Raw genomic sequence first — 23,886 nt, 5'->3', positions numbered from 1 at the left:
GTTTGGTCCAAGGGTGAAATGCATCTTTAGTAATGTGAGCAGTCTGTCTTCCTAAGTGGAATGTTGGCAACTATTAATGATTGTATTAAGCATTTGCGGCTTTTAGCATCCAGTGTGTGACAATTAGGCTTTCGCCAAATTTAACAAAAATGAAAGCAAAGAGCACTAGCTTCTAAAAACCAAAGTAAATATTGTTCTTTTTGGCTACCTGTTAAGAAAAGAAGAAATAACATACAGTGTTGGTATGTTGGAATTTTTTATTACTTTTAGCAATGTTAATTTAAAAATATATATGACTCTTAAGAGGATTATACCATTGATTCAAATATATAATACATTTCCCATGGTTTTTAGTCTGACAGTTAAAAAGAGGAAAAGCCACTTATCACATCTCACAAACCTCGCTTCCATTACTACACTGGCGACACACTTTATTCGAGCTTGGCTAGTCCCACGAATTCGGGTATACCCGGGTGTATTGAGGTTTGTGACTGTTTTCTGCCCGAGTACATTGAGTTATTTTCCAAGCAGGGATTGAAGCATTTTATTCCCGCTGGCTGCAATACTGCACAGTATATATATATAAACTGCATTACAATTCATGAATTTATGCCATCTGGTAGACACGCGAAGCATTGCAGCCTATTAAATCCTAATCATTATCATTTAACAGATCAGCCGCCCATCAGCCAGGCATGAACCCAGGCTGGGAAGGCAAATGCAACGGGGCTTGTCAGAGGTTAGGAGTGGCGCATGCCAGGTACATACCGGGTATTTACTCGAATAAAGTGTGTCGGTGCAGTACACTGCCGACACAGTTTATCCGAGTGCGGCTCATTCCGCAAGCCGGGAAATGTCCCGGCTTGCGAGCCGCACTCCCTCAGCGTGCCGCGCATCACCGATGCGCGGTCACGCATCATCGGGTGCCTGCGCCCCCTGCACGCGCGCCCAGGGCTCCCCGAGGGAGCCCTGGTGTCCCGCGATCGCGGGACGGCGGCAGGGGGTTCCGGGGGACCCGGCGGACCCGGCAGCGGTAGGGAGAGCGCCCCGATCGGAGGGCGCTCTTCCGCTGCTTCGGCGCGCGCCCGTCACCCTGCGGCGCGCGCCAGGATACTGCTGCGGCCAAGAACGGGCAAATGCTCGAATAAACTTGGCCGCAGCAGTATGTGCAGGGGATGTGTTAGGATGGCATTATACTAAGTGCTGGCGCGCGTGCTTCCACGCATGATGCTATGATAAATACCCATCTCCCTATGACATTTTATCCACTGCCGTCGTGCGTGCGCACGGCTGACAGCATTGGCGCGGCATCTGTGTGGAAATACAAAGAAATGTGTATTTACGAGCGGCTGCCGTGCCACCTGACACTGTGAGCCAATCACAGTGCGGCATATAGGCACTAAATGCGTGCGCCATGTGCACGCACAATGCTGAGTGCGCGCCTACGCTTACTATAATACATGCCTTATAAGCACTTAAGCTTCTCTCTGAGAGGTTCACTTATTATTAAAATCCGTAAATACCATTTAGCAATTACAATTTTATTTCTAATAAGGTTGGGAATTGTTATACTAATTGCAGTAAAAAATTGAATTCCCTCTTAGGGTGAGAAATGGCAACTCCGATATTTTGTCATATGCGTGAATAATTTATAAAAATCAAAGTATTATTAGTATTATAACTATATTAGTATTATATTAGTTTTATTTTTATATCAGTATTATTCATATATTTTCTTTGCCATGCTAAGTACAAATAATTGATAAGCAAAAGGACAGCGGAGGTTACATTTCAAACTCTCCCAGTAGCAAAATTGGAACAAATCTAAGGCAAAAAAAGCTGATTGTCAAAGAAATCTCATAGAAAATAATAGACTTTGGTACTTAATTTGTGTCAACACTAATGCAAACTTTGAGTACTGTTCATCAAAACTGGGGAAAATCTAGCATGAAAATAGCACCAGATTAATCAAGGGGGAAAAAAATCAGATTAATGCAACAGGATTATATCTTTGATAATCCAGTTACAGTTGTTTTTTGTTGTTGCAAGTGTTTCAGTCAGAAAACTTTGAAAAATAACCCTCATGTATGTATGTATGTATATCTTTATTTATATAGCGCCATTAATGTAAATAGCGCTTCACAGCAGGAATACATGTGGCAATGATATAAATAACAAATACAAATAAGACGTAGTGGGAATAAGTGCTTCAGACATAAAAGTGACACTTAGGAAGAGGGGTCCCTGCCCCAATGAGCTCACAATCTAATTGGTAAGTAGGAAGAACGTACAGAGACAGTAGGAAGGTGTTCTAGTAAGTGCGTCTGCAAGGGGCCAAGGTCGATGAATGAGGTGTAAAGTATCAGCCACCGAACTACTCATACTGTATGTTTCGATAAGGAGGTGTCTTCTAAGGTGGGTCTTAAAGGTGGATAGAGAGGTGCTAGTTGGATATTAAGGGTAAGGGCATTCCAGAGGTGTGGGGCAGTCCGTGAGACTAATGACTCTTCCTAGTGTGCAACACAGAATCAAATAATAGCGGTAGCTGCAGTAAGTAATGCGGTTTGCAAACACTACTTTTGCATGTACTGTATAAAACACACTTCAGTAACATACAAAAATACACAGGAGTCATTTTCCAAATGGTTTTTCAATGTTGATTTTTGTTATTCAATAACATGATCCATTTGTGTAAGCAGCATGTTATTCTGACGGCCTCCCTGCCAATGTATTCATGGTCATACAATATATACTATAGTCGTATCCAGTAGCCTGGAGGGTTCTGAAATAACAGCTAATCTGTGCAGGTTGGAAATCCTGCTGAAGCAATTATCTGCACACAGAAATAATAGGGGTTTCCCATTGGGAGGAGACATTCATCCTGGTTTTTGAAATAGAAACTGTGGACTGATCACATATTTTGCATATCTCCTGGGATGCACTGCAGTCATGATCGGATCGTCTACTTTAATTCAGTCTGATTTTCTGCCTAGACAGTCTTTTATTTATTTATAAAATGTTTAACCAGGAAGTAATACATGGAGAGTTACCTCTCGTTTTCAAGTATGTCCTTGGCAGTTATGATGACAAATACATGGTTACAAATACATAGTTACATTTTCTCACTGCTGCAATATTCCCATCACTGGGATGTATTATTTTCCTTATTAACTGGCTGCAGTGGTCCTCTTAGTTCCAGGTCTCTCTTGGATATAAATATATATACAGCTGAACCCGGTTATAACATGGTGCTCGGGGTCCACATAATGAGACTGCATTATAACTGGGATTGCGAGATGGCCGTCGCAATTAGGGGTTTTGCGAGGACTTACCCAGCATCTGCAGCTCTCTTCTCTCTCTGCTTCATCAGGCTGTGCCCACATGTTCATAAATTACTATTTTATTTTTATTATAAATTATTAATACCATGCATACCACGCAGGAATTGAACCCTGATCCTTCATATGCTAGTGCAATTCTCTAGCTGCTACACCACAGGGTTGGTGTGATGAATTTGACTCTATAAACAAACGTAACATTTACTGCATGATGCAGTCCAGAGGGGAGGGAGTGGCTCAGTGAGTAAAGACACTGACTGGCACAGAGTTTGAAGCAGGGGTTCCTGGTGTAAGGTCCTTGTGACCTTGGGCAAGTCACTTTATCTCCTTGTGCCTCAGGCACCAAAACCATAGATTGTAAGCTCTACGGGGCAGGGACCTGTGCCTGCAAAATGTCTCTGTACAGCGCTACGTATAATTAGCAACGCTATACAAGAACATGCTATTATTATTATTATTATTATCATGGTGATGATGATGATGATGATGATGGACTGCACTGTGCAGTAGATGTTAAGTTTGTTTATCGAGTACACATGTACACATGTACACACACACACAGAGGGAAAAAAGAGTGCACACTATAAGGCAAGGGACAGAGGACAGATAACTCTGGACTGGTTGACCAATTTGAGAGCTGCCGGGACCTTGTGCCTCTTACCCATTGGTATACAATTATCCCCATCTATACGCAATACAATATATGTTATTACCCATACACTTTACACACACACCATTCAATAACTTACTATATTTCACTGTGTATACTTACTTGGCATTTTTCCAAGTCTTATTCACTAATATATATATATATATATATATATGAATATGAGAGAGAGAGAGAGAGAGAGAGAGAGAGAGAGAGAGAGAGAGATTTTTTATATATACATATACACAAATAAACTATACAGTAATGCTAACTGATACCAATTTCTGAGATGAGTGGATATACTGTACCGTATATATAATCTGTGGAGGGGTGTATATCCGATAAATGTATACAGTATATACTGTAGTGCCGACGAGTATTCTGAAACAAATCTGGGGCAATCACCAACAAGACCCAGGTACATGCTGGGTACATGCTGCAACATTTCAGTTACATTTCTGCAGACAGACTAATGGCCCATCTGATTAACAGCGGGGGTCTCTGGCAGTCCTATTCAAACTGAATGGGACTGCCAGGGACCCCTGCTGTGTTAATCCGATGGGCCATTAGTCTCTGCAGAAATGTCACTGAAATGTTGCAGCATGTACCTGGATCTTGTTGGTGATAGCCCCAGATTTTCCAAGGCAAGTGTAAAGCAAGTTTTAGAATACTCGTCGGCGCACCTGTATATATATTGTATATTACTTAAATCATGAAAATACTCTTACTGTATTACTCAAATTACCGGCCCTTTAAATTACCTGCATTGCTCGCGGTTATGATTGTAAGGGGCCAACATATTTCACAGCACAGTACCCCTGTCAAAGAAATCCTTTATTTATTTAGCAGACTAAAGTCTGAGATTATGGGTGAATTAAAAACATCCCCTCCTTCAGGCTATACAGTAAATACATTACCCCTTCAAGACCTTTCTTGACTAAATAGTAATGTCAAAACCGCTAATCTTCCCCTTCCCCTGTACTGTCAGTTTAATGGCATTTAACACGGGATTGCGGTGGGATAACCCATATCGGACGTTAATGAATCTCCCCCATATTCCCTATTCTGCTACCAGGAAAGACAATGTAAAAAACCATATGGTCTATCGTATCATTGCAAATAAAACTTTAAACCCTATTATTTAATGTCTCACAACCAATGCGTGGAAAAAAAATGATTCGATATTTACTAAAATCAATGGCTGGGAATGAAAGAAAAGGTGGGCCTTTTCACATGAACGCAGATAATGTTTGACAAAATGTGAGAATATTGCATCCTTATGGATGAAAAACTGCGTGTTGCTTTTAAAGTATTGAAATGAATGGATTTATTTTCTAAAAGTACAGAGGCTGCTAATACAAAGCATTGGGTTTCTGCATTTTGGCAATAAAATACAGTCAGCAAGCAGTAAGTGGTGATTTAGCACATGGGCAGCTTGTTATGCTGGGCCTATATTAATCAGAACGAGTGCTCATTATCGTACTGTGCTCAAAGGTCCCTCCTCTTAGAATATATGCAACGTCAGTGGTCGCTATATAATACACTGAAGCTGGCTAATCTGCTGGAGATGATTTTAGTCCCGTTGATTGAAATGAAGGTATCTTTTCTCCAGCACAGGGAAAACAGCTCCGCAGCATTATGAACAAGGGCTAATGTACGGGGTAGCAACGTATTTCAGTAAGCTTCAAGGTATAGCTGATGCACTAAAACTCATGACATACTGTAGTGTAGCAGTTTACTCTAATAGCAGCTTTAACCGTGCAGTCTCATATGCTTTATCAAAAAGGCTTTCTTTTCAAAACATGTTGAACGTAATGAAAGTAGCTGATAACATTTAAAAGAGAGACAGATTGCTATCTAATTTTGGTCGCATAGGAACACAAAAAGTGGCTAAGTTTTCCAAACTAGTATCCACATGTAATCTGGAACTTTACAGGGCTCTTATATTTTCTTGTTAGCCCATTGATCAGTAGGATGCTGCCACGTGGGGCTTTGGCTGTCAGGTGAGCCACTGGCTGTTTTCTTAGACACGTAATAAACACAGGATTAAGGTACACAATAGCCTTATAAGGCGCAATTTACTCAGCCACCAATATGGATCATTCCAGCAGCTGGCTCTACAGCTTTAATAAACAGCAAAGCAACTTTTTATTATAACAACAATAAAAGAGAATAATGATGATATATTTTTGTTTTATATAGCATACATCGTCATTTTTATTTCCCAGGGAGCTAGTGAAACTCACTCAAGGTCACAAGGAGATTAAGGGACTTAATATATATCTAACAAAGCGACTTTGCTGGACGTTTGATGCTGAAATTCTCCATGAACTTCAATGAAGGTATATAGCACAGTATATATTTGGTAAGAAGGAAGATCTTTTAATGTTATCTGATGGTAACATGGCACCTTCTCTGTCCATCTTTTGGATCTTTCTTAACACACACCTCGTTAACGAAGCATATGGGTAGCTCTCCTGGCTGGTACTATACATCTCATATGCACTGACTGTGGCCCCTTGTAGACGCACTTACCAGAACACCCTCCTACTCTCTGTAAGTTCTCCCCATGCAGGGGACTGACTAACTTCAGCAGTCCCTATCTGAAGGCTGGCAGGCTAGGCCTTTTACCAACCTTTTGACACCAGTCCAAGGAGAGGTACCTGTAGGCAGGACGCTCTCACGTCAGTCCAGGGTCTGTGTTGGTGTCTGTGGGGTGCTTCCTCTGGCGGGTTCCAGGGAACGATGCTTCCTGGAACAAAGTTTCTCTTCCCCTCGGATCTCTCTAGCAGAGAGATCTCTTCTGTGCTGGAGATCTCATGCCATCTGTGCAGCTGTCTTTTAAACATGCTTGATGAGCCAGGTGGAGACTGGCCAATTAACTCCTGCTGAAATTAACCAGCTCCCTGCTGGACTCATCGGCTTTATTTTGGAAGCCTTTTAGACAGGCGAAAGGCCCTGTTACAGACTTATTTTCCTATTGTTTTATGTCTGAAGCGCTTATTCCCATTATGTGTTATTAATTCTGATTGGATAGTTTTTGGTGTCTTTCTCAGAACATTCTGGGTATTTATAGCTCTGTCTATTTATATAGACAAAATAAATTGAAAGAACAGGACTGGCTTAGCCTGTCCCATTCACCCGGAGAAATGTAATAGCCTTACATCAGGCATGTTCGTAGGTACGATTCAGGAAACATTCTTTGTCACTCCACACTGCCTGGGCCACACTGGGATATTTCTAGTTTCAATTTTGCTTTGATCTCTGCAGTTGGAAAATGAGATCAAAGCAAAATGTACCGCACATAATCAGACATAAATAACTGTTGCCAGGCCGAAGGCAAAATAAAAATCGCTTGCAACGTTCCTGTTCGTATATTTTATGCAAGATGGGTGAACTTAAATGTAAACACTAAAAAAACATCCTACGTAGTTAGGCATCACTTAAAGATTATTTAAGATAGGTTGAACTTGATGGACATATGTCTTTTTTTTTCAATCTCATCTACTATGTAAATATAATAAAAATTGATTTTAACTGCCTCTACTTCACCATTTTACACGATTGGGAAAAAGCTACACCCATTGTATGAGAATCCATAACAATTTAAATCACCAAGCCACCCATTTACTTTAGTACTGTATCTCGAGAGATTGCACAGAATCTCATTGTCGACACGCTTCTCAGTTGTCAAAGAGCTGCCTACCCAATTGGATTGCCATTTTCACTGCGTTTTCTTGGGAGATGAAGCAGATAGTCATCTCCTCGGAATGAAACATCTTGATGTGGAGTTGATGTTGATGTGGAGTAACATCCTTCTCTGCAGCATACATTACAGTACGTTTTTACAAACACTGTGTGACAAGACACTGAGCACGCAGCAGCATCAGAGAGCGTAAGAAACATTTGTATACCTTCTTATTCCACTATCAGATGCTGATTATGTGAAGAAATGAAGGAGCTGGATAAAGGACCGGGAGGTCCGAAACGTCGCTCCCCTTGTCTTGTCCTTACCCATTCTGCCTGTCTAATGCATTAAACCCTTGATAATTATTTACTTTACCAGAGAGTGCTGCAGATTTCTTTGATTTTTGGTCTATCTATTCTATTGCTGGATGGTGTTCCCGGCTGCACTGCAAGCACACTGCTTTTCAGCTAAGTTATTTAGTTATTTGTTTTCATATATTTTTATTTTAGTTATACTGAGTGCCCTGAACATCTTGTGTTTTGTGAATGTGTATGTGTATATATATATATATATATATATATATATATATATATATATATATATATATATATATATATATATATATATATATATATATATATATATATATATATCTACACATACATACATACATATATCAGGCAGGGGTGTTCCTCACAGCAGTGGTGCATTGGTGCCACCTACTCTTAATACAATCTTTTTGAAAATTACCTGTTGTCTCGTTCCTACTGCGTTGCTGCGGCTGCACCACTGCTGTGAGGAACACCCCTGCCGTTTACTACTGCTAAGGGACATGCACCTACCTTTTACTGCATACACTTGAGTGCCAACTACTCTCCATTGACTATACATATATATATATACAGTGGTCGACAAATCACCCAAAAATCTACTCGCCGAACAAAAAAATCTACTCGCCACCTAGTCCCACCCCCAACCCCACCCTAGTTCCGCCCCCAACCCCACCCTAGTCCCGCCCCCAGCCCCACCCTAGTCCCGCCCCCAGCCCCACCCTAGTCCCGCCCCCAGCCCCACCATAGTCCTGCCCCCAGGCCCGCTTTAAATAAAATAAAAAAATTAATTAAATAAATTCCTAGTAAGAACAACATTCTTTTTTGACATAAGTTTATTTATTGTATTACATTATACTACAATTAGTCCTGGTTCCGTGTGTTTGTGTATGTGTGTGTGTGTGTGTGTAAATGTCGGATTTACAAAAAAAAGCCAGATGTGAATAATTAGTTTCCTGCACCCTTTAACCAGTGTCTGGATGCCCTCGCTTCACAATATCTAAAGCAGCAATCCCACCTGGGATCTTACCTGATCCGCAGTCCCTCAATGTCCAGGTACCCTCATTCCCGTAATGTTATATGTTGGAGGGGAGGTGTTCCCTACCTGTCTTCTGGGTTAGGGAGGATTCCGATGTCTCCCGTGTTAAGCTCGAGAGTCAGATCTGGAAGAAAGCAGTATAGGTTATTTCGGTGTAGGTATAGGGCAGTTAAGATATATAGGGTAAATAAGATATCCAGATCCATAGTGTGAGACAGAGTGTGAGAGACAGAGTGTGAGAGACGGAGTGCGAGAGACGGAGACTGACTGGGTGGGTGACTGGGTGGGTGACTGACTGGGTGGGTGACTGGGTGGGTGACTGACTGGGTGGGTGACTGACTGGGTGGGTGACTGACTGAGTGAGTGAGTGACTGACTGACTGGGTGGGTGGGTGACTGACTGACTGGGTGGGTGGGTGACTGGGTGGGTGACTGGGTGGGTGACTGGGTGACTTGACTGGATGGGTGACTGACTGGGTGGGTGACTGAGTGACTAGGTGGGTGACTGAGTGACTGGGTGGGTGACTGGGTGATGACTGGGTGGGTGGGTATTTCTGGTGTCACACACACACATATATACACGCACCCACGCACTCTCGCACGCCCACACTCACACTCTCACACACTCTCTCACTCTCACACACTCTCTAACTCTCACACACACTCTCTCGCACACACTCACTCACACACTCACACACACACTCACACACACACACAGATTGAAAGCACAAATAGAGGTCAGCCACGTGCCGCCCCTCCTCCCCCCTGCGCCCATCTCCCGCAACCCAGACGGTTTACCCATGGGAGGCAGGAGAGCACCAGGAGGCAGGAGAGCACCGGGAGGCAAGGAAAACGCATTGCTGCCCCCCCCTCCTCCTGCGGGCGCACCTCCGCTACCAGCTCTAGCGAGCGCACCCCCGCTAGCACCTCCCGCTCCGACGGGTGCACCATCCGCTCTGGCCACCACACATACGCTCCGGCGGCCGCACCATCTGCTCCGGCAGCCGCACCTCCCGCTACTACCTCCTGCTCCCGGTGGGAAACCATGGGGACCAAAGGGGGGACACCGCGCGAGCAGCCGCCACAGAACGGAAGGGAAGACTATAAACAAACGCGCACACATGGGGGGAGGGGGAGGCATGAGGGCATGAAACTGTACTTACCTCTCTGTAGAAAAGGCAGGACAGAAGAAAGGGAGAAAAATAAAAGTCCTGGCAGCGAGCGCGAGCCAATCAGGCAGGGTTTTTTTTTTCTTCTCCCTTTTTCGAGCAGGGGAATTGTAAGATGCCAGCCAGCAATATCCACTCGCCAGGTGCAACCTGGCGACTGGGTTTGTCGAACACTGTATATATATATATATATATATATATATATATAAATATATATATATATATAAATATATATACAGTTAGGTCCGTAAATAATTGGACACTGATACAATTTTCATCATTTTGGCTCTGTACGCCACCACAATGGATTTGAAATGAAACAACCGAGATGCAATAGAAGTGCAGACGTTCAGCTTTAATTCAAGGGGTTGAACAAAAATATTGTATGAAACGTTTAGGAATTGCAACCATTTTCGTACACAGTCCCCTTATTTCAGGGGCTCAAATGTAATTGGACAAATTAACTCAATCATAAATAAAATGTTCATTTTGAATACTTTGTCGAGAATCCTGTGTAGGCAATGACTGCTTGAAGTCTGGAACTCATGGACATCACCAAACGCTGGGTTTCCTCCGTTGTGATGCTTTGCCAGGCCTTTACTGCAGCTGTCTTCAGTTGTTGTTTGTTCGTGGGTCTTTCTGACTTAAGTTTTGTCTTCAGCAAGTGAAATGCATGCTCGATCGGGTTGAGATCAGGTGATTGACTCGGCCATTGCAGAATATTCCACTTCTTTGCCTTAAAAACTCCTGGGTTGCTTTCGCAGATTGTTTTTGGTCATTGTCCATCTGTAAAGTGAAGCGCCATCCAACCAACTTCGCTGAATTTGGCTGAATCTGAGCAGACAATATATCTCTATACACTTCAGAATTCATCCGGCTGCTTCTGTCTTCTGTCACATCATCAATAAACACTAGTGACCCAATGCCATTGTAAGCCATGCTTGTCAATGCCATCACACTGCCTCCACCGTGTTTTACAGATGATGTGGTATGCTTCGGATCATCAGCCGTTCCAAGCCTACTCCATACTTTTTTCTTCCCATCATTCTGGTACAGGTTGATCTTAGTTTCATCTGTCAAAAAAATACTGTTCCAGAACTGGGCTGGCTTTTTTAGATATTGTTTGGAAAGTCTAATCTGGCCTTTCTATTCTTGAGGTTTATGAATGGTTCGCACCTTGTGGAAACCCTCTGTATTTGCTCTCGTGAAGTCTTCTCTTTATGGTAGACTTGGATAATGATATGCCTACCTCCTGGAGAGTGTTCTTCACATGGCTGGATGTTGTGAAGGGGTTTATCTTTACCATGGAAAGCATCCTATGATCATCCACCACTGTTATCTTCCGTGGACGTCCAGGCCTTTTTGTGTTGCAGAGCTCACCAGTGCGTTCTTTTTTTTCTCAGAATGTACCAAATGGTTGATTTGGCCACTCCTAATGTTCCTGCTATCTCTCATGGATTTTCTTTTTTTTTGCAGCCTAAGGATGCCCTGTTTCACTTGCGTTGAGAGCTCCTTTGACCGCATGTTGTAGGTTCACAGCAATAGCTTCCAAATGCGAATGCCACACCTGGAATCAATTCCAGAACTTTTAACTGCTTAATTGATGATGAAATAACGAAGGAATAGCCCACACCTGTCCATGAAACAGCTTTTGAGTCAATTGTCCAATTACTTTTGGTCCCTTGAAGAAGTGGGGGCTACATATTAAAGAGATGTAATTCCTAAACCCTTTCTCCAATTTGGATGTGAATACCCTCAACTTAAAGCTGATAGACTGCACTTTAAGCCCATATTCATTATTTAACTGTAACCTGAATTTATTTTGGTACACAGACAAAATAACAAAACTTGTATCAGTGTCCAATTATTTCCAGACCTAACTATATACAGTATATATATTCGTTATCACCGCTATGGTAGTGAAGGAATTATATCCTCCTGCAACCTTCCCGGTATGCCTAACCAGCCACTCTGGGGCAACTGCCCCATAACCCACCCCCTGTACCGCCAACAAACCAGGTTCTCTCGTTTAACCCCTTCATTACCGTAGTGGCTATTTTTATTTTATTTTAATAACAGTATTGAAGCATGGGGTCTCCGGCGCTGAAAAACATTAATTTAATTCCCATGGACCCCCTGATTCCTGAGTTACAGGCCCCAGTATTCGGTGGCAGTATCCCCGCAAAGTTTAAATCTTCTGGTCACGAGACGCGGGACATTTAAACAATGCAGGGAAATACCGGCACCCAATACCGAGGTCTGTAACTCGGGAAGCAGGGTTCCCCAGGACTGAAATAAATGTGGTTCTGCTCCGGAGACCCTCGGCTTCAACACTGTGTTATTAAAATTCAAGCAAACACAAAGTAGTTTGGTATTTTTTTAGCGCACAATTAATAAAACGTACGATTTTTCTTATTAAATACCGTTTTCACACAACTTTCTTATAGTGTTGTAAGAACATGCAAACTCACTCAGTAATGCACTGAACTTATCGAAGTTTAGTGAATAGGCCCCTAAATCTTTACATTTACCTATGTACTGTATTCACAGAGTTTTTTTTCTTTTCGTTTTATATACTACTAGCTGAAAGTACTCGGTGTTGCTCGCGAATTCTAAGTGTAGTGCACTTACCCCCACCCCCCCCACCCCCTGGGAGATGTGTGGCTACAGTGTGTGTAGCTGTGATGCTTTACCTGTGGCTCACAGGAGGCCTGAGCCTCCGCTGCTAGGAGCCCGGGGTGTACCTGAGTTGAAAATCGGTAGCTACTCCACTTGTATGGGATCCTACTATGTAGGATCCTACTATGCCACAGGTACATAGCATGGGAAGCCCAGAGGGGAAACTGGCCTCATTCTCCCCCTGGTGAACAGACCAAAGTCCCGCTTGGGAACAGCATACACAATAATATAACACACTTATTTACACAATAAAAATGCATTACCATGAGTACAACTTATCAAATTGCATGTCTTTACATAAGATTATTCAATCGGTGAACATTACAATCAATGAGCGTATTTTATCCTGAGACCACTGCTGAGCCTCATAGTGGGGTGCCCCAATTGTATCGTAGCCCATCTAATTGGGTGGATGCGGTTCTTCAGTTACCCCCTGTGGGGAGTAATATGCATTGTCCTGAGGCCCAGCCTCTCCCATGGAGGGTATAAATGTTTCTGGAATGTTCATATGAGGTATGAAGCATGGGCTTATAGGATCCAGAAGTTGACTCGTTGGAGTCACCCTAGTAGGCGTTGTGCGTCGGGGCCCTTTACCGTAGCTCCTCCGGGAGGTTCTCCGTGACTTTGGGGTCCCCTTTAAGAGGGTGTTTGGTGGACGGTTTCTTCACCGTCTGTATGAACCTTAGTGGTCTCATTGAGGGTGTTATTATTGCTTCCCGGTTCTTCGGGATCACCGTCCAGAGGTGTAGCCGGTATCTCGGCCTCATCGTCTCCCAACTGCGGGATAGGGAGAAGATGGTTACGGTGCCAGACCCTTACCCAGCCATTTGCGTTTTTTATGCAATAGACCGGGAGGCCCAGCATCTGCTATGAACCTCAAATACACTGTCACGCACACGGTCAGCTAATTTGTGTTTCCCTGGAATTCCAAAATCGCGGAGAAGTACAGCATCTCCTGGGCAAATTTCCCAGTGCCTAACATTGTGGTCATATTGTCTCTTATTGTTGGCATTGGGGAGAGGGAGTGGCTCAGTGAGTAAAAGACACTGACTGGCACTGAGAGTTTGAACCAGGGGAGCCTGGTTCAATTCCTGGTGTCGGCTCCTTGTGACCTTGGGCAAGTCACTTTATCTCCCTGTGCCTCAGGCACCAAAAACATAGAGCTGAGCGGAGGACTTCTCGGCTAGCTGGTAGGCCTGTTGCAGACTTTCCTGGAGCCTCTGCATGTATCGGAAGTACGTCGTGTTGGATACCCCATCGGTCAATAACCTCAGACGCACATTCACAGGCAGCCTAGCTTCTCGCCCAAACATAAGGAAGTAATGGGAGAACCCAGTGGACTTGAGGGGGGTACAGTTGTATGCATATACCAATGTTTCCACATGCCGGCTCCACTCTGTCTTCTTAGCGCCTTTCAGGGTGCGAAGCATATCCAACATTGTCCTGTTGAATCGCTCCGGCAGAGCGTCTCCCTCCGGATGGTACAGAGTTGTTCGGGCCTTGATGATGCTTAGGATTTTGAGTAGTTCCCGGATGAGCCTACTCTCAAAGTCCCTGCCTTGATCGGAATGAAGGCAGTTGGGTTGGCCATAGTGCATGAAATACCGCTCCCACAGGATCTTTGGCACCGTGATGGCCTTCTGGTCTTTGGTGGGGAAGGCTTGTGCATAGCGGGTATAATGGTCCATGATGACCAGCACGTTACAGATACCGCGGGCGTCAGGTTCGATGCACAGGAAATCCAAGCACACCAGGTCCATGGGTCCTGAGCTATTCAGGTGAGCCATTGGTGCGGCTCTGGTAGGGAGAGTCTTGCGCTGGATGCACCTTGAGCACCGGCAACAGTGTCGCTCCACTGACTCGTGCATTCGTGGCCAGAAGAATTTGTCTGGTCGGGGTATATTTTTAGGAGGTTGTTGAGGGCTTATGCCTTGCTGGAATACACCTCCACAAAGCGGCAAGAGTAACCACAGAAGCAGAGGAAGGACTGTAGCTCCATGACGTTTTCAGGTCGTGGCCAGTTGACCACAGCTTCCACTTTTGCAGAATCCATGGCGATCCCATAAGTGGACACAATGTGTCCCACATAGGTCATGAGGTCCAGGCACAGCACGAGAGATCATCACATAAAAGTGGTTTATCAGATCCAAAATGCACACATATGCTCGACGTTTCGGTCCCCAGGGAGATCTTTTTCAGGGCTAACCCCCTGGGGACCGAAACGCCAGGCATATGTGTGCATTGTGGACCAATCAACCACTTTTATGTGATGATCTCTCGTGTTGTGCCGTTATATTGGATCTCTAGTGATTCTCACAGACATATATATACTGTATATATATATATATATTTATAAGCGCCTTGTTTTTATGGATCTTCACAGACTATAAGTATTTACCCTTTACCATGCACCACACTTGCCTCTGCTGAGGTTTTTCTTCAGTATGTGCTGCCATTCTCTCTCTCGCGCTCTCTCTCTCTCTCTCTCTCATTCTCTCTCTAGCTCTCTCGCTAGAGAGAGAGAGAGATTCTTTTCGTTCAAGATAATATTACCTCTATGGCCCTAGTGAGCATATTCATCCTTAGTGAGTCCTTTTTGCTGCGGGCATTTCTGGTGTGACAGAGCCTTCCAAGTAAGTAGAGCATATACAATATCTGAACTTGTTACATTAGCAAGTTACATTGTACATTAGCTTTAACTAGGAACTGTATTTAGAAGGAAAATATAGATTTGAGATTCTGAGTCCACAAGATTAAAGGTAATGTAAGGAACCACTGCATCATGCTTCCCTGTGGAATATCACACAGGCAAATCATTCATGTGGATCAGTTTGCAAGCTTGTATCCTAAAATGACCCTCACAACTGGCAATCAAGGATGCAGGGTAGGAAGAAAGGCAAATCAAATAAAAAATGGTTGTTCGCAGTACCAAAGATTTCATATACAGTAGCTGTTTTCTCCCAATGAGACTCAAAGCACTTTACAAGTACAGTATAGTGTGCGGTAATCAGTATTTTACAGAGGGTTGACATGAACTCATCAGTGTTACCATAGTAGCACACACAACAACAGAAAGGAAGTCTGCAGCTCTCACTGGAATATGATATCAAAGATATACATTTATTTCATCAAACAGAACAGGGAAAAAAATATTATGAGCGACGTTTCAGACCTCACGGTCCTTTCTCAAGCTCCCACACACACACACACTCAACACCCACAAGCTCAGACCCACCACACTATATATATTTGTGTCAAAAGGAGAGCTACTGGGATTGTGACATCATGTACAGTATATATCACTAAACAAAAAGCCCCAGTGCTGCATCCAATATGACAAATGAGCTTGCGGGGGTTGTATGTTTGCAGGTTGGTGAACCCTCCTCTCTGATTTTCAGCTCCCTCTTCCCACTTTTAAATGACCGTTCCTGTAATCACTAAAGGGGAAAAGCTGCACACCACATAACAAAAATAAAAAAGATACAACTACCGTTGCTCCTGGTTCAGGATTCTCTGTGATGATCCAGCTTACAATGGAAAGTATAAGAAACAGGGCTCCACAGAATTTTCAAGATAAATTTATTGCCAACAAATTGACTAGTCAATTTGTTGGCAATAAATTTAACTTGAAAATTCCGTGGAGCCCTGTTTCTTATACTTTCCAGTTCCTGTAATGAACCTATGGATGGCCAGTCTATTAATACAGTTCTCCCTCCATTGGAGAGGTTAGGAGAGCTTTTTGCAGGTACAGCAGTGTTAGAACTTGCAAAAAAAGGGGATACCTTGGCGTGGTTTGCAAGCTTAACCTGCTTTGGCCAAAGAATTTTACTAAATGACCGTCACTTATGAAAAGAAAAACAGACACATATTTAATGACAGTATATAATTAGTCATATTGGATGTAGCACTGGGACTTTTTGATTTTTGTTATTTACTGTAGTCACATTATCACTCTTTATGTATTTACTTTGACATACGGGGATTGCCTGAGGATAAAGTCTTTTTTTACCCCATGCTGCTGTATGAGCCCTCGGTCATGTCTTTTTTTCATGTTTTGACTGTGGTGCATTTTTTAGTGTGCTAACTCCAAGTTTGTTTTTTCCATCAATCATATTGCAAATTAGAAGCACATGCACGTGCCCCTAATTGTACCATATCAGGTAAGAATGCCACTCTAAATGATATCCCAGTTTTGTTTTTTACAATCCCGGTCGCAAAACGGTTCTAGTGAAAAGTGGGTTCTCCACAAATTAGGATATCTTAAAGGGTTAATGTGTTTTATTTTATTTTCAAACATTATTAGTGTAGATTTCTATCAACCAGAACTTCTCAATTCAGGAAGTCCCATAATTTTAGTTATTTTACTAATAGGCAAACAAAGGATAGAAGACATGGCGATATGCCATTTTTTATTTATAGGGGAGAGGGGGGGGGCAGCTTCAGAATGGTTTTGAGAGTGATGATTGTTGCAACAGGCTCTACTGCAAAGGCCCTAGATTTAGGTTGATAAATAAAAAGGATAAAGAATTAAAAATAACAAAATAAATTACGTTCTGTGGATTGCAACTTTAATAACCGCCGAAGCTCAGCTTCGGCCTTTACTGATGTCCTCTGTTGTCTTTCACTTTGCTACATTCCTTGCATCCTGTCTAGTGGAATGAGATACTCTTCACAGTTGGGAAGCTGGCATAGACCCTGAGTCTGGTTTGATTATGGGACACATGTTCAAAACCTGCTCCCTATCTGGCACAACCACTTCATGTCTCATGAACATAAGTCACAACAAAAACCTTTTGCAGAACTAAGAACTGCGACTCCATTTGTTATTTGCAAGGAAGCATTTTTACATCACATTTTCTGTTTTCCATCTAACAAATGTGCAGTAAAGTTTGTTCAGTAAAAAATATATTAATACTAATGCTGAAAAACTGTGCATAACACATACTGTATAAACAGGACTCACTAAATAGGGTCACTTGACAGCATGTGTTTGAGGAAGAATTCCTCAATCTACCTGGATTTTTTTCCCCACCAAACACAAATTATTAGTAGCCATGATAGCCCTTTAAAAAACATTTACATTTATACAAAGTTGTCATAAGACTTTTATATTCATGATATATACATTGTATATTATGTTCACTTTAGCAATACTACTGTATAACCAAGCTTTCCTGTCTACAATCCATATTTGTTCAGCTGCTAGTATATTCAGGGGCTCTTTCTTTGCAGAACAGCAGGACCTTCTGTGTAACGGTTAAATACAGCAACAATTCAGCTGGTTTGCCATTCCCACCTAGTACCATGTACTTCACTCAGAGGGCATTGGACACCACATGGCTTCAGATTGTGATAGGAATGGTGAAACCTCTCTGGAAGGTTTCCAGACTCACAGTATTGAAGGAAGTGTGGCATTTTAGCAGGAAACTCATGTTTCCAAATACTGCTTGGACAAATCTTGGGAACCTACTGTACTTTAAACTTGCCCCCACATCTAGCTGATACGTCCATGGACAGGGATGCAGCTGTACCCCTAAGTCTTGGTAGCCATACATGGTTAACTGTAACTACAACTGAAACACTAAGAACTGGACTAACCCAAACTCAACACCCTTATTTAAAGGGTGTCAAAAAGTCACAAGAAGCTGCTTTGACACCTGTTCTTTTGTTATCCATTCTTCCCACGTGCGATGGTTGTAATTAATATCAGTTTACCTTACTTTACTTGTACACTTGTATTCATTATGCATCTCCTGGTGTAACAATTGCTTATTGTGCATTCTGTACACACACTTATAGTATATCTGCACAGAGGTTTTCATAAGCATCCCCCTAGCAACTCTGTTACTATGGCAATCAATATACAGTACTTGGATGTTTTAGATGCTACATTTAAATGTACGTGCCAACAAGTGTGAAACTACATGATACACATACAGGCAAATTGAAAGGAATGCAGGGGGTATTGTTTTGTAGTCTTCTGACATAGATTTCCTTGACCCATTAATAGAGATGGGTGAAAGTTTTGCAAACAATTTGAATCTGCCATGGATTAGCAAATTCTGTTCAGCCTTGGATATCTGGTCAGTCTCAAAAAAAAAACACAGAACCCCAGTAAGCTCTTTTTGGGAACCCCTGAGCCCCCACAAAATATATATATGTATATGTGTCAAAATGGAGTGCTATTGAGCGTGGCATATGTATACAACAGACGACAGAGAAGCCCAATGCTACATCCAACATGACAGAAATACACAGTAAAATACTTATATATTCTCTTGAAATAGGGTCATTTAGTTTAACCCTTTGGCCAAAGCGTTGTAAGCTTGCGAGCCACGTCAAGGCAGACACCTGTTCGCAAGTCCTAACACTACCAGATATTTTGACACATATACATATATATATTTTGTGGGAGCTCAGGGGTTCCCAAAAAGAGCTTACTGGGGTTCTGTGTTTTGTTAACCCATTCTCAGCTGTTCCAGCTGGTGGAGGTTAGTGGCTCCTCCTTCCCAGGTTTAAAGCCCGCCCCTCCCCACTTCCCTAGTTTGCAAGTGCCTCATTCTGCTGGATATAGAACCACTGTGGTCTTTCTCCCTTCTAATAGAGGTAAATGAGAATTTTAATCCTAATAGAGGTATATTAGTATTTTATCTGGTAGTGTTAGGACTTGCGAACAGGTGTCTGCCTTGACGTGGCTCGCAAGCTTACAACGCTTTGGCCAAAGGGTTAAACTAAATGACCCTATTTCAAGAGAATATATAAGTATTTTACTGTGTATTTCTGTCATGTTGGATGTAGCATTGGGCTTCTCTGTCGTCTGCAGTCTCAAAAAAGGCAAATTTGTTTGTTTTTTCCTGAATCACTGGTTCAGATTTTTTTCAAATATGAAAATGCATGACGGACCCTGAAATATGGGTTTTGTGGGAGGGATATTCCTAAGTACTATATATATCTCCCCTCAAACCATCCTACAAACAACATAAGGAGAGACACATGTTTTCAAAAAGGAGCACATCGGGGAGATTGCGTATTGCATTAGCATAAGTATATTTAAATGACTTCCACACCAGACGTCTTAAAAGATTTCTATAAGACCTTTACTGACAAGACAGATTCTAAGGTACCTTGTGAGGAAGAGGCTACTAGCTGTCAGGCACCACCGGATCAAAAACCACAACCCCTGCTATTCAGGGCAGAAGCTCTAACAGTGTGAGCTCAACAGCTGCTACTGGATAGCTCCACCCTCACATCATACTGTAGTTTTGAGCTCTACTGAAAAACCATCTTTATCAAGGTCACATGTAGCAACTTTTAGAGACATATAATGCCCATGCAAAATAGCCAGAAAACAAAATAACATTTGACGCAATAAAAATCTGATGTTTCCACCATATCTATTAAAAATGATCTGTTCCCTTTCATCAGGAGCCCTCCTACATTGGTGGCAAAGAGGCAAAATCTAAACCTCCTGTAACCCCTCATTATTTTCCTTAGATTGATGGCTGTATGCCAAGGAGGGGGCCCAAGAGCCCACTCCGCATTATGACCGGTGCTCTTCCACTATCTGAGCATGTCGCTGAAGGTTAGACAATATGACACACCACTGGGTTTTTAATAACACAAACGTAATTATAGAAAGCCCCTTCTAACACCAATATCTAAATATATATATATTATCCCCAACCAGGAGGATCATGCACATATAGGCACAATAAATATCACACCTATTTGCTGTGTGGTTGTGTCTCTCCCAAGTTCCAAAGACCATGTGTTAAAAGGGGCCTGTTTTGTGGGTGCTGGGACAACGTTGGAGCTCTTATGGAAAGTGTGTGTGTAACCGTAGCACGCTTGTATCTTAATAAAGCTTTCAGTACCCTTGTCTATGATGAAGATCCACTCAGAAGTTACTCACAACTCCCATCGTCTGGTTGGTTGTTTTGTTCACATTGACCTCCAGCGGACTTGCGCGTGAACTCTATAATCTGGCTCCTCAGTGTCTTCCTGCAGGTGGGTCCTCGCATTTCAACAGCACAGACAGATATTCCTCCTGGTTGTGGCAGCTTTGCCCCCTTGTGCTCTGCCAGGTGACTCTCCAGAGTCATTGTTATTGACTGGAGGTTCTGTCTATCATTGAGTGACTCATTAGCGTACTGTAGAGAGGAGCCATCCAGGGGGTCAGCATGCAAAACATAACTGCATCCTCTCAAGGATTTGTGGTCTTCAATATGGCACTGGGGGACTGGTTCTGCATTCTGCACCTCAGGAATTTCAGTGGAGAGAGGGAATGTGAGCTGGAAGGAGAGAGGAAAATGTAGAAAAGGGCTGAAGAAGGAGGAACATGGCAACAGAGGGGAAGAGGGAAAGTTCCAAGGGCTATAGATGGAGCAGGGCCCCATAGGGGAAGAGAAGAAAGTGGGAAGGGCAGGATGAGGGAGCAGAGCAATAGAAGGAACTAGAAGAAAGTGGGAAGGGCAGGATGAGGGAGCAGAGCAATAGAAGGAACTAGAAGAAAGTGGGAAGGGCAGGATGAGGGAGCAGAGCAATAGAAGGAACTAGAAGAAAGTGGGAAGGGCAGGATGAGGGAGCAGAGCAATAGAAGGAACTGGAAGAAAGTGGGAAGGGCAGGATGAGGGAGCAGAGCAATAGAAGGAACTAGAAGAAAGTTGGAAGGGCTGGAGGAGAATGAGTGAGAAAGGACTGAAGGGGAAGAGAGGAAAAAGAGGGGCTAGAGGAAGATAAGATAAGTAGAGATGGGCAAAACTGTCAAAATCCGTTTCCCGGAATTTCCAGAGCTTTCCATTCAAAATCCGTTTAGCGGTGTAATATCTGTCAATAGATTCTTCCAGTTTTAATCATGCAGATTCATCCAAAACCACCATTGGATAGAATCCGTACGGATTTTTAAAAATCCAATTGGAATCCATGGATTGGATTTTTAAAAATCTACCAACTAATTGCGGAATCTGCCATGTGGATTATCCATAAAATAAAAAAATCAGGAAAAGACGAATCACCCTTTTTGAGACTGATTCGCAGAACAAAGGAATCGGTCGATCTGAGGCGGATTCAAATCCACAAAAACAATGTGCCCATCTCTAGAGTTAAGAGAGTAGAGAGTTTGTATTAAAAGGTAAGAGGGGCAGAAGGAGAATGGAGGGAGAGGGGAGAAGGAGCTTCAATAAGGGAAAGAGTAGTCCTCATAATATCAAACCAGAGCCCCTGGGACCACATTTAAGAACCACACCACAGTGGTGTAATTTTTGTAACCTATTTTCCTCAAACATTACTACCGTTTAGGAGCTGGTTCTTCAAACTCTGATGTGGGGTATTGCCCCCTATCTGGCATTAACTACTTTAGACTTGAATGGTAGTTAAAGCTGGATCTGGTGTGATACCCTGCATGGAAGTGTGATGGACCTTGGTATTGGAGTGACGTAGACAGGCATGTACAGCATTGTAGATGAATGCAGAATGAAATTGTGGCTATAACAAAGATGAGAAATACAAGGCACGCCTTTGTACTGAAGAAGTTGAACTTGGTTATGTTTAATTTGTCATGTCTTCCCTGCTTTGAAAATGGTAATTGACCTTCACTTTAAAATTAAAGCAACAGTGCCATCTACTCATCTACGTATAGTTAAAGCAGCAAAACATGTGAAAGATATATTTTTTAATAAATCAGTTCTGTAGTATTAGATAAAACGGTTATTATTATTATTATTATTATTATTATTATTATTAAATTCTTAATGCTATTTTTAGTGAGTTTTAAAGCATCCTTTGATTTCTATGGCAGGCTTTAGCCTACCTCACAAGCAGTGCAAGATCTTTGCAACACTTTCCTATTTGGGATAATTTGTTGCAAATGTTCCCAGCAGTTTGAGCTGTAAACTGTAACAATAGATAATGTTACCTTAGTGATATACATTAAAACCAGAGACATAACATAAAACACAGACAAAGCTCAGTTTTTAGCACATCTAGTGAGACTCATACACGGTACAGTGCCTAAATATATATGGATAAATATCTAATAAGTAAATGGTCTTTTAGTTTGACATTTTTGGCCAAAATTGTTGTAAGCCCCTGAGCCAACGCCAAGGCAGACCACATATCAGGGGTCCCTAACGCTAATATAAATTCTTAATAACCTGTTTAATAACAGGAAGAATGATTTATAGTAAATCTGTCAATATTAGCTGCAAAGTTCTGTCTGACTGAAGCTTTTATTAACCTGTACATTACCAGGAATAATAGGAACAATAGATAATGTTACCTTAGTGATATACAGTAAGGATACATTGCAGTTGCTGTTACACTGACTGAAGCAGCCATTATGTTAGGCACACAACCAGGATTTTGACAGATTTATAACAGGGGCAGCAAACGATTGCCACCTTAGGTAAGCATGTAGAATTATACATTGTCACACGCTTTTCATATACAAATAAGAAAAGAACAAAGTTGGAAAGTAGTATTGCTGCTGTAAGTGGCTGACCAGTGAGCAGGCTGCCCTGTAGGCTACTTGCTGTAAACTGCAAACAGTACGAGACAAACTATTCAAAATCAGAGATTGATACCCTTTAAATATCTGGCCAAAGGGCTGGCAACCTGCAGGTGTCCTTTATTCACTCAGTCTGACAGTAAACAAAAGCTGTCCATAATAATAAAAATAAGTTCAGCACCTCCCATTAGATCAGTTGTTCCCCATCATGTTTAAACTCAAAATCATTCGTTTTGCCTTTTGGGAATGAGGGGAGAATCTGAGATTTATATCCCGTGCCATGCATTTTCTTAGGGATATTATCTCCCTCCACAGGCAACAATAATGCATCAGAGTTGTCTTTGTCTAGAGGGTTGTTTAACAATACCTACCTGCTTCAACAGCGAGTGTAAAGCTAGTGCGTTCAATAGGAATTTGACCATTTTGCAAGACTTTTATATAGAGCTCCCACTTGTTCCTAAAGTGTGAAGTGATCCTTTAATGAATCACAAT

The 23,886-nt window shown here is 42.3% G+C and overlaps 1 protein-coding gene across 2 annotated transcripts in view; it reads left to right on the top strand.

Moving 5' to 3' along the window:
- Positions 1-23,886, top strand: part of HECW1 (HECT, C2 and WW domain containing E3 ubiquitin protein ligase 1) — a 331,172-nt gene that overhangs the window by 74,049 nt on the left and 233,237 nt on the right. The gene's annotated exons all lie outside the window — the stretch shown is intronic.

The sequence above is a fragment of the Ascaphus truei genome, chromosome 2 (genome assembly GCF_040206685.1).
Source record: "Ascaphus truei isolate aAscTru1 chromosome 2, aAscTru1.hap1, whole genome shotgun sequence".
NCBI lineage: Eukaryota > Metazoa > Chordata > Amphibia > Anura > Ascaphidae > Ascaphus > Ascaphus truei.
This window is presented reverse-complemented; position numbering and strand designations above follow the sequence as displayed.